General features: G+C 37.7%; 1 protein-coding gene across 1 annotated transcript in view; it reads left to right on the top strand.

Annotated features, from left to right (window-relative positions):
* VAT1L (vesicle amine transport 1 like) overlaps nucleotides 1–12,286 on the top strand; it is a 55,478-nt gene that overhangs the window by 26,275 nt on the left and 16,917 nt on the right. The gene's annotated exons all lie outside the window — the stretch shown is intronic.

Raw genomic sequence — 12,286 nt, 5'->3', positions numbered from 1 at the left:
AAACTAATGTGCTCACAGCCTGGACAAATTATAAGCCTCCTGTCCAAAGCACTGTTTCCTAGACCTTTATATTTCAGATGCTGATAAAGAGGCAGAAGTATTTTTGGAGGTGTGAACAGACATTATCATATGAAAAAAGCCCCATGGTTATATACCACCACCAGATTAATATTTGTGGTTTATGTGCTTGTGAAGTGCTCTGAGCCTGACATATCACTTAAGATGCATGATCTGTAATAGCTCTGCTGATTGTGTCTGTATCTGTTGTATTTTGTTGTTCAGAAGGTGCTGCAACAATTCTGTGAGATTTATGTTTTTGATGCGGGATATTTTTTAATTTAATTGTTAAATAAGCTTATGAAGTCATTTAAAAATTTAAGTGGCACAAGTCTCTAGGCAGGCACTCTGTAATTTCTTTGTTCGTGTAAAATACGTACTTTTCATGTACTGGTGAGTTTAAAAAGGGTAATTAAAACAGTAACAATAGCTTAAAAACCTTGATTGAGGACATAACCATGAAAAATTACACATGGCAGGCTGATCTGAGTAGTGAACATGATGGGAATTTGTTGGGAGACTTCTGTTTGATAACGTTTCACCTAACATTTGGCAGTAGCATGCACCGTCCCTACCAGTAGGTTGTGAAATGTGTAAATATGTCTGTTGTAAAGCACAGTCTAGAAAACTCCAGCTCATTTGTCACGCCTGCTCGCTTCCCATGTGCTGTCTGGTAATTCACAAAGGAAATGTCTGGCTGGTATCTTCAGGGATACAGTAGTGCAAGAGCTGCTTATTCAGTTGCAAAGTGTTGCTGAAATATTACTCATTCAGGGCATTATCATTTGGGGGATATTTTTGCAGGTATAAAAATAACTTAGAGCTGACTCTTAAGTTAATGTGATACACAGAAAATGTGTCATAGCTGAGGACTGAATGCAACCAAACTGAAGAAAGGTTGGTGTGTATATTTGTCCCATTTTGGGAGGTTTTTATTTTTAACTCCATATCTTTAACATCTCCCCCCTTCAGAGTCTGACATTTGATTGATTGTCGCTAAACCAGTATATGACCAGTTGTTACCTTTGAGGTTTCCTGAGGAAACTTCCTGACCCAAAAGAGCATTGAGGATGAATGTTTAGCTCAAGAGTGGCAGAAAGGTGGACTGCCTACATGGCATTTGAAAATGAAGGATTGAATAGTTTTCTGTGAAAGAATATTACTTTCTCCAGAGGCTTACGGGAGAATCCATTTGTCCTCTGTCTAGAAAATCTGCCATGAAATGAGCTTGAATCCAGTAAGAGACATTCAAAATGAAAATATTTCAAGGAAAATTCACAGAGGAGCCTCGACCGTGGGACACCTTTCCAAATGTTTTATGTTAAATACATGAATATATTATCACATGGCAGTTTTGATCTCTGTATAAGAGGCACATCCCCAGCATACCCTTCAGCTGGCTTTATTCACTCTGCATCTGCATTTGTTTTCATGTATTCCATTGTGCAAATTAATTCACAAATTAATGCAGACTCTCTAAAGCCAACATGGAAGACACCTGGTTTCCTTTCAAAGCTGTATTAAAGTACAAGTACTGATCTTTTCAGTTGCCATTCATGTGTCAGAGCTGAAAAGCATCTTTGCAGTCTTAGGAGACAATGAGTTATATCTGTGCTGGTGTTCCCCTTTGCTGCTCAAGGCTGGTTGCTACAGGACTGCTTCTTTGCATGATAACCCCAAAATTGAGGGCTTTATATTCTAGTGCTTGTGAGAACAGCCAGAGAAAGGCTTAGTGTTTTAATAGGTCTCCATGAACTGTGTAAAAGAAGTATTTCTTTGTTCTAAAAGCCGAGTATCGTTCCTTGAACAGGATTTATTTCTTAATACTTTCTGCAGGAACAGACAGTTTGAATTTAAAAGAACATACTGATTAGAGAATATTGCAATTGCAGTGAGATTTTCCATTTTAAAGTGTTTCAAGCCACAGTAACACAGGATTTAGAGAAAGTTACTAGATTCCCATTTTTCTGTCACATAGTCTATGTTATGTGATGTCTTGTTGATTGTCAAATAATACTAAAGATAGCAGTGTTCAGAAATTATTAGATGGACTTAGCTTGATACTGTTCCTGTTGAACCATGAAAGTTTGCCTGAGTGTCCACGAGATCATTCTAATTAGGATATAATCCCTCCTGGTGTCCTTATTTCTCTGCTTGCATCCAAAGGCCATGGAAGGCTTCCTGTTTTCACTGGCCTTTGTTTTAGGATAAGGATTGCCCTGCCTCTTCAGTACAGGCTGCTTAAATGAATTTACCGACTGACCCAAGAGAGAAACTTAGAAGTGACTCAGTTTTCTTCAGAGAATAAGTGTATTTCTTCAGATTATTACTGACACAAGGAAGGTCGGGGTCTAGACTCTTGACTACTGCTGTGGAACTAAAGTATTCGTATTGCCGTGTTGGCTGTTGGTGTTTGTTTGGGAAGGGTAATTTTAATCAGAAATTTACATCCATAAATCCTAGTAAAGTCAAGTCTTTTCTCAAGTAGGCAATTAGAACCATTTTATTGTGTGAAAGTAAGAAGGATTTAACTAAGAGACAGTAATAAAAGCCATAGATACTTTAAAATGGAAATCCAACTTGGGAATTATTCATCATGAGACGAGTGAAGTCATACAATAAATTAGCTGCTGGTGAGATGTCTTGCTGTTTTGCAACTATTTGTTTATGCATTCAAGTGTTTAGAAGATGAGATGATTTGTAGATGGTGCATGCTTAAAATGCTGTTCTGGAGTAGAAAGCTGATTGTCTGGTAAGATTGCATTGCATTACAAATAGTAGAGTTTAAAACAGAATTGGTATTCAGTGAATATTTGTTGAGCTTTGTGGTTTTTTCTTTGTCAGTGACTACTTATCTGATCCTTAATTTCCAGTTAGTCACTTGACTTCATTCTGATTAATTTGTAGCACATTTATACATTAGCATTCTCCTGAGGGTCTGTAAGTCTTTGGCTTTACACAGATGACGATTCAAGATTAGTAAGCAGCATGAAAACTGAAGGTTCTCAAAAAATCTAGTTTGCTGAACAAAAATGTGCATGTTGCACTATTCTATTAAAATTCTGTGTTTTTTCATGTCTGTAGTTGCAAAAGAAAATGCATACTCAAGGTAGAATGGGTTATTGACACAGAAGTTATATTCACCTTCTTTGGTGATTTACAGCAGTTAAAGGCAGCAGGGAGTGTGTGAAACAAACCCCAAAAATTCTTGCACAGAAACTGCCAGTCATGGTCCATGTTGTCAAAATATCTGAGTCATCTTTCCCTCCCCGTATACTGCCTGTTTCAAAAAGCACTCTTGTCTCTCAAATAATTTAAAAGAGTGCAGTTACATAGTAATAATGATATCAAAGACTGGTACTGCTCTAGGGCCAGGAAGAGTGATGAAGATACTGAAACCTGTGGAATAGAGTTGTTACTGACTCTTAAAGATAATCTGATAACATATCAACATTTGGCTGATACCTTATAGTAGTCCCTCTGTGCTGTTGTTTTTGAGTGATAATGCAATAATATCTTTAGCAACACCTCATTTGGTGAATAGTAATGCAACAACTGTAGCCCTGATCCAGGAATACACCATGGCACTCAGCTGATTGAAATCAGTGGAATCAAGGCACTAAATACTCTCACAGATCTTGATATGAGTATCAGAGAACTCTCATGACTGTGCACAGTGGTCAGTGCATAGAGTACAGAAGTAGAAAGAGCCCTGCACCTTAATTTAGTTTGTAACGATCACCGCACAATCAGTCACTGGGTATTTTTGGCTTAATAATTATGAGAGATGTTGCAGGTCTGGCTGTAAGTACAGTTTTTATATAAGTGAGATTTCCTGCTCTTGAAGCCAGAGCTTTTCTCTGTAGTAAATTGCTAAGGAAACCCAAGCTGTGTTTAAGAACCTAAAGCTAAGGGAATGCAGTGCACCTAATCACATTATAGTGACATTATAGAATACCTGCTGATACAAAAATTTCCTTTAACATTTTCTCCCAGGTTGCTGTTCTTACATCCTTTGTGCTCTCTGGGTTAGCTGCCAGTGTTATCAGCATGCAAAGGAAAAGAGCAGAAACCTTCCATTAAGATCTCAGCCATATCAAGTTGCAATCCAGTGATGAGGACTGGATGAAGGAAGACTTTCTGTTCAGAATTTATTGCAGGTTTTGGGGAGGGCAAGGCAATCACAATATGTCTGGGTTTAGCACTGCTCAGTGGCTTCAAATGAGTCAGGCACTGTAAACGTGTGTTTTTCCACTGAACCCATCCTCTCATATAAATTACCATCTCAGTGCAGGCTTTTAGATATCAACAGTATCATTATTTGAGGCAGGGGGACGGGAGAGCTTAAACCCATGATAATAGAATAATAACAGTGAGCCCCCTAAAGCAGAGACTTTAATTTCATCAAAACCTATTTATGCCTTTCTCTGATCTTGGCTTCAGGGCAAAAAGCCTGTCATGTATCACCATGGTGAGACATGGAGAAAATTGACCTATTAGTTACTTTTAACATAGAAGGAGGGCAATCTAATAATATCAGATCAGGCTGGTACCTTGTTAGGAATACTAAATGCCATCTCAGGTCTATTTTTGTTTTTAAAGTTATACTATAATAGCATGTGAAGGATTTTGTCTTTTCTGCTTGATGAAAACATTCTCCAGCAGAACAAACTGTGCCGCCTTTGAAGTCAAGGACTTCTGTAGCATTTAGAACCTGTATTTGTTCTTCAGGGTATTCAGAATAACAGAGCACCATGATAAAAGTGGAAGTACATTTATAACCAAAGTAATCACCCTCCCTGAAATACAGAAAAGATTAATTTTTCCATAAGCATAAAACAATTTACTTTGCAGTATTATAGTGTTGAGAGAGGGAACTGTAACTCACTCTGTGAAACCTCCCACGAGCGTGCTGGTGTTGTCTGTGCTGTGCTTGCTCCTCTGCACTACAGAGCAGACTCTGCTTGGTTTAGTGCTGTGATTATTTCTTTGACAGAACAAATTCTTTTGCAGTTCTTCATGAACAGCTTTCCTGATGTACAGTAATTAACTCTGCAGATACACTGTCCTCTGATGCTGCCTTGTAACTCTCTTTGTTCTTCCTGTGTGTGGATTCTGTTCCCTCTGACTGTATGAAATAAATACCCATAGTTCAAAGTAAATTTAAATGTTTTATCTGTACATCACTGTTGTTTTGTTGTATACAAACAGGTCTAACACAAGTTTGATACAAGCTTCAAGCAGTTATCAAAGCATGCAAAAATGCAAGGAACTGATGCAACAGGTTTGAAAACAGAGATGTGGGGAAAGCAGGCTGAGAAGCAAAACGTGAATAATTCAGGGCAGCTTGCTTCTGTGTTTGCAGTCAAAATCTACACAGAGGCCAAAATATCTTTCCAATTTGGGAATCATAGAATCATGGACCTTAAGACCATGCAGTTCCAATCTCCTGCCATGGGCAGGGACACCCTCCTCTAGCCCAGGTTGCTCCAAGCCCTGTCCATCCTGGCCTTGGACACTTCCAGGGATGGGGCAGCCACAGCTTCCCTGGGCAACCTGTGCCAGGGCCTCCCCACCCTCTCAGGGGAGAATTGCTTCCCAATGTCCCATCTAACCCTGCCCTTGGTCAGTGAAAAGCCATTCCCCTTTGCCCTGTCACTCCATGACCTTGATCAAAGTCCCTCTCCATCCTTCCTGCAGCCCTCAAAGCTTTCTCTTCTCTAGGCTCAGAGTAAGGGGAAAGCTATTCCACGTGAATTTTACCTCACTGACATTAAATGTAGTGAAAACAAATTCTAAATGACTGAAAACTGAGCCATGAGTAAGGTGATTTTCAATTTAGACTTGACATAGAATTTTTCCCAAGATGCATATATGAAGTAAATAGTAATTAAAACTCAAAATAATTTTGATTCTATATGCTCAGATGAATAAAACATACCTTGAAAGTACTGGAGATTAATTAGGTATTTTTCCCTCCAAAACATTGTGTATACCTGATTGTGGGATCCTCACTGCTCTTACATGAATTACTGTGTTCCTATGAAGTGCCTATATAATTTCATTTGCACTTCTTCCCCATGTAATACTGTTTAACGGGACTCCATGTTACTTCATAACTTATTCTACCCTTCCTGCCACTATCAGGAAGTGATGGCATAACACAGTGGTCTTTTTGGATTCACACACTGTTGATGTCAATGTAACATTATTATGATTTTATTAAAAGCCTGAGAAAGAAGCAAGAGAAGACTTCTGTAGAGGCACCATGGCTTCATAATAAGGCCCCAGATACATGACATTGGCTGTGATTGCCACAAAATCAGGTTGGGTAAATGAGCTGTTTTAGGAAGCTTAGACTCCACTCGTTAAGTATGTAAGCAGAAGTCAATTCTTTTCAATTGCTATAAATTATTCATAAACACTGTGTGAAATTCAAGCTACATGAACAGAATTTAATTAAACTAGTAATTTATTCCAGCTCTGTACTTTCTATTACTTTGTTTTGCAGCTTCTGAAATTTAGCTTGCCTTGTCTAGCCTGCCAGTTGAATACCTGTGTTTAAACGATTTTGCCATCTTGAATCTTCAGAATGTTCCTTTATGCACACTGAGAATATTTGTGATATAATACCCATTTAGTAGATAAATAACAAAAGAGATGGTGGATATCATCACTTGCCTGAGACCATACAATATGTTAGTGTAAAGATCATGGATCAGCCTGAAAATCTCTAATTTCTAATTCTGGCCCCTCACAGCCAAGGCCCTGGGCTGTGTATCAGCATCTCAGAGCCTCTGTGATCCAGAGCTCTGGTCTCAGAGTGGTGTGTGTTCTACCAGATGTCACTAAGCTGTTTATTTTCAGGGGAATTGTATTTTCATGTTTTGGAATGAAGTGGCAAACATGGAAAAGTATTTTGGCAATATTTCTGATGAGCATTGGTTCAAATGTTGCTGTCACAAAGCTTAGAAGCTGACTAGTGTGAGACTAAACCTCTCAATTAACATAAATACAGCCTGCAGCTACAGCACTTTTCTCATCTACTTAGTAAGCACTCTGCTAAGAATTAATTAGTTATGGAGATACACAGGCAGAAAATACATTCTGGAAGGCATGAGACACTGGAGGTTGAAGGTGAGTCATGATATGTGTTTCTGGGTCAGGACTGGCTGTCTTTTCTGTCTGCCCTTGTGTGCCACAGGGATAAGAGCTTTCTGGAACTACAGGCCAAAGGGAAAGAACACGTGGACTTGGCTCCTAAAGAATAATGTGAGGGCTTGAGGAAGTAGGCAGGAGAATAATATGGGAAGCATTGATAGGTTCCTCTCAAGAAAAAAATGTGTACTATTGAAGAGAAACTAGTCACATGCTTCCAGTTAATTAAATTAGCAACAGGAGATTGGATATGGGGAAAACTGCTCTGCCATTTATTACAAAAATAGGGACCAACCTGTTACATTGAGCAAGCTGCTGATAAATTACTGTGAAGAAGCAGTATTTTACAGGAGTAGTCTGCTTTCTGAAATATATTAGCTGACTTCTAAGTAATAAATTGGCACACATTCCTTATGCATTGAACAGTTATGGTGATACTGTTCCCCTGCAAGGAGAGAGAGATCTAGTTAGGGAAAGCTCTGCTGTAGACATCCACAACAGCTTTAAAATCACCAACCTGTGTGTGTAACTCCAGAAGATAGAGTATATTTCTTCTTTGATTATCTTGAATAATGGCTCTAGCACAGTTGTTTTCCACTTCATTTTTACTGTCTGTGTCACTCTTCTCAAGAGTCAGGAAAACAGGGTTTCGTGGAGTCATTTCCCTATTCAAAAACAATTTCTATGCTCATCATGAAGTATTAGAGAATAAAAGCTACTTGCTTTTATACCCTTGATCCAAGCATGCCTCAATCTGTTCCTTTTAATTTCTACCTGATAATGCAAGGAAACATCCACCTGCCTTCTCCCAGACATGCATGTGGATTAAATATATGCCAATACATTGCGCCCAGGAGCAGAAATACTTTTAAATGAATTCTAGCAGAAAGTTTGCTGTGTCTCCCATTCCACAGAGTTGGTAGTACCACTAATTGGCAAGGAATTCTTAAGGTTTAGAGCAATGACTGTTTTCTGTCACTCAGAAATAATTATTGGATCCTGTGAATGAAACTCACTAAAGTAGCAGGTAATAAAGGGAGAACATTTAGAAACTAAGTTTTCAAAGCCACATTTAGATGTCGCTTCATTCTTGTACTGTGCATTGTTAATGTGTGTAGTTTAAGCCACAGAGCCTGTGAATGGAACCAAGGACTTCCCTCTGTCAAAAAATTCCACTCACACTTCTTTGTTAATTAGTTGACTGATTTGGGAAGAAAGGTCTTGGTGAGTGAAGTTCAGCTGGCAGGGACTGCTAGGGTGAGAAATTCATCTTTTCTTTCAGGGGAGCACGAAGGAGAAATCTGAGGTTTGTGTTAACAGTTCGTCGTGATTGCATTCTCTCAGAAACTGTTTTTGGTCTCGATTCAAATTAAAGAAAGACCTATTTTCACAGATGCTAAGGATTAAAAAAAAGAGAGAGAGAAATAATGAAATCTACTTGGTGATGTTGGGAGAGATTAGAGAGGTCATCCCTATATGTCTGGCACAATAGAGAATAAAAATAATTTGCGTTCCTCCTGCCTTTGAAACCTTCCCATTTTCAGACTGGGAAGAGATCCCTGATGATTTTGGATGAGGTTTTGACCACTTGATTTCCTAAAAAATCAGTCTAGTTATTTTGTTTCTTTTTCTGGCTGTAATCTATGAGTCTATTACTTCATTAATCAATTAATGCCTGGAAAGCCACTTAAGAAGTCACTGGAAAGAATCAAAAGGCAGTGGGAGATAACAGTAATGAAAATATCTCTGTATACTTAAATTTGGTGGGTCCATTTTGTCTAAATGGTGCTGCATTGGTGACATCACCCCTGTGCCCTTCTTCCATGACTGGCAGGGGGCAGAAAGGTTAATAGAGCAGAAGGAAATGAGGTTCTGTCAGAGGCTGCTGTGTTAGTGTGGTGAGAAACACCAGTAGGTGCTGTAAATTCTACCTCACATTTTTCTGCTTTGGGGAATTTTGGGTGCTCGACCTATAAAGAGAAAACGTTGGCATAAGCTTTTAGCTACAGTAGAGGGACATTTAGATATTAGTAGATACTGAACTCTGGTAATTAAATAAAATTAAATTGGCCTTTTTGGTCATAGGAATGCCTTTCTAAGGTTTCTAACATTCTAGCTCTTCTCCTGGGATCTGCTTATTGGTGTATCTATGTAACAGCAGCCAAAGGAAATTATCAATTCCATCAGCAAAACCAAGTTTGTCTCTCAGGAACTAATCATGTTGATGACTATTTTTGGCAGACTGGTAGAAATCTTGGAAATCTCTTGAGCAGTAGCACAAAAATAATCTCCTGGGTTGGTTTCATTTATTTTTTCTTTCATACTAGTGGTCTAGTTAGGTTACCAGATTGCCTTTATTCCCTGTCATGTGATTTTTAAAGTCTTAAAGCATTAAGCTATTATAGCATTTTGCAACATTAGTGTGTACTGTGATTAACTTCTCCTTTTGTAAGGACAGTAGGGAACTCTAGTTGGAAGCAAGTTGGCTTTTCTGGTTTTCATCATTTACCCTGAACAAAATGCCATGATTTTCTCAAAATAACACCTTATTTTAGTGCATAACAATCATTAATCAAGATAATTGTTCTCATCTAATGAAAATGGCTCATATATTCTTTTCAATCGTTTTAAACACAGATGAGTTTTAAAAGTAAAGTTACTCTTGGGCATAAAGATATCTCTTAGCATAACATAATCCAAATTTAATGTGATAATTGAGAGTTTTATGTGGTATTGCAGTTTAGTAATGATATTGTTGCTCATTACAGATAATGATAGAAATTTACACTGAGGCAGCAAAGCAGATGCATTGTTGATACTAAAAGGTTCATATGTGTATATATATATATATATTAACCTGGTGGGAACGATTGAACACAAGGGTATTTTGTAGGGGAAATCTCTGTTACAGTGACTGACTTTGAGAAAACAATCCTAAAAGGAAGGAATGTAATTGAAGAGTTTCAGATGAACAACTGATTTCCCAGAGTTTTGATTGTACTGAGGATGGTAGTTTAAGTATCAAAGCTCAGGGTTTGAAGATGGTACTTGCACACATCTGGAAATGTAGGCTGTGTCTATAAGAAATAAAGCCTCATACATCACAAACAGGTCCAAATCTTTGTTTAAATGTGTTTAGTTTAGTAGAATAAAGGTTGTGTAAAAGTTAATTCCTGACCACCGCCAAATACCTACAACCTTGAGAAGAACCTGAGGGTTTTTTTCTGTTCCATGCTGTGGTTATATGCTGGGTGTAAAATATCTTAAAGATCTTAAACTTTCCTCAGCAAGAAGGGCATAACCTTTGAACTCTTTAGGAGCACTAACACAGTACTCTTGTCTTTTCCCTCAATCTAAAGGAAGCATCCAGCTTAATTCCAAGTTAAACCTACCTTGGCCTAGAGCTAAAAAAATGTGTGTTATTGAAGTTCTTGCCTATTCTCCTGCATTTCTGTAGCCAGTGTACATGCTGGGGGGGATTGTGTGTCTCTACACATGCAGGTTTAATTGAATTAGATTAGAAACTGCCTTGGCTGCATCAGGGACATTCTATCACATGGACACTTGTGCTTTGGCTCCCCAGTACCAATTACATCGTGTTTTGATTTGGGTCGATAAAATGTAATGCTGAGCTGAATGAGTGCTCACACATGAGCATTAAACTTGCTGTAAACTAAATCAATTTTATAGCAATCACACTGGTACAATGCTAACGTGAAGTTAAGATCTTTAATATAGGCTTAGAATGAGACATTTTTTAACAGTGCCAGGAGAAATATTAAGTAATAAAGCAAATAGGGCTGCAGTATGTATCGTCAAACTGTCAACTAGTGAACAAGATAAAATTCAAATACCTTTCCTCTTGCCTAGATTAATGATTTCAATCTTGATGTAAAGCAATGTAGCTCAAACTTAGGCTAAGCATGAATCATACTCTCTAATATTACACCTGCATTACAGTTTAATGTATCAGTGTGTTTTGGTTTTGTTTAAATATAATTTTAATCAAGTTACAGAGTGGCACCCAATGGTAAGATCCGACTTAGCTTTTTGAATAATCAAAAAATACTGTGATGACTTTTGAATAAACAGATTTGCAGTCCTCATGGCACTAATTTCTGAAACAAAACAAAACAAAATTACACAAGAAATCAAAGTATTTTCTCATTGGTATCTTTAGAGACCTTTGGTATTTACCTTGATGAGTTTCAGGAATTTACATAATTAATTTACTCAATGATGATGGATTTTAATGAAGATAAGCCATTGTTACAAAAGGACATGGAGATATTTTTCAAAAACACAATATTACTGTGTTCTGGTAATCTGATTCTAGTAGGTGGATTTTTATATTAAGCTTCTCAGACTTTGGAAATTAGAGTGTCAAGGCTTTTTACTGATTACCTCTTTACCATCTGGGAGACTGAATATTTACTGTATTTTTTAATCACTAAGTTTAGATCCCATGGCTTGGAATAGTGGTTCTGGAATAAAGCACAATTTCTTCTTCATAGAATTAATAAAGGAAGACTTCAAGTTCCTTGGAATAAGCAGCGAAGTTGTACAGGAATTTCTCCTTTTTTTATTACTGATTTTAAGGTCCCATATTGTGAAATAAATAGTTCAAAATAGAACTGAAGGAAGAGTCTGAGGAATATGTGATAGAAGGCCTTTGGGAGAATAATATTTGACTCATTTGAATTGTTTAGAAAATAAGATGCAATGTTAGTGGCAGAAGCCATGTTGGTCATAGGTTTTGTGCCTGACTTCCAAGAAAAATCACCTGCCATTGGGACAGGTACAGGAAGAAGACATGTTTTTATGAGGCAGGATCTTATTGCAAGGTTCAAGTAGAAAAAAGCAAGGCAGAATCAGCAATCTAAGGAAAGAAAGAATCTAGTCAGAAATTAGTTTTTTTGTGAAGGTCCAGTTATTAGTTATTAATCTGGTGGATTGGAGAACTGGAACAAGCAGGAAAGACAAATGAGGTGTAACTAATACAGGCCATCATCATGGAGTGATGGTAAAATAATAGGACATAAAAAAAGGACCTTCATTTTATGTAGTTTTG

This window comes from Corapipo altera, unplaced genomic scaffold (assembly GCF_003945725.1).
Source record: "Corapipo altera isolate COAL_440 unplaced genomic scaffold, ASM394572v1 224, whole genome shotgun sequence".
NCBI classification, from domain to species: Eukaryota; Metazoa; Chordata; class Aves; order Passeriformes; family Pipridae; genus Corapipo; species Corapipo altera.
Note: the sequence above shows the minus strand (reverse complement) of the source record. Positions and strands in the feature narration are given on the sequence as shown.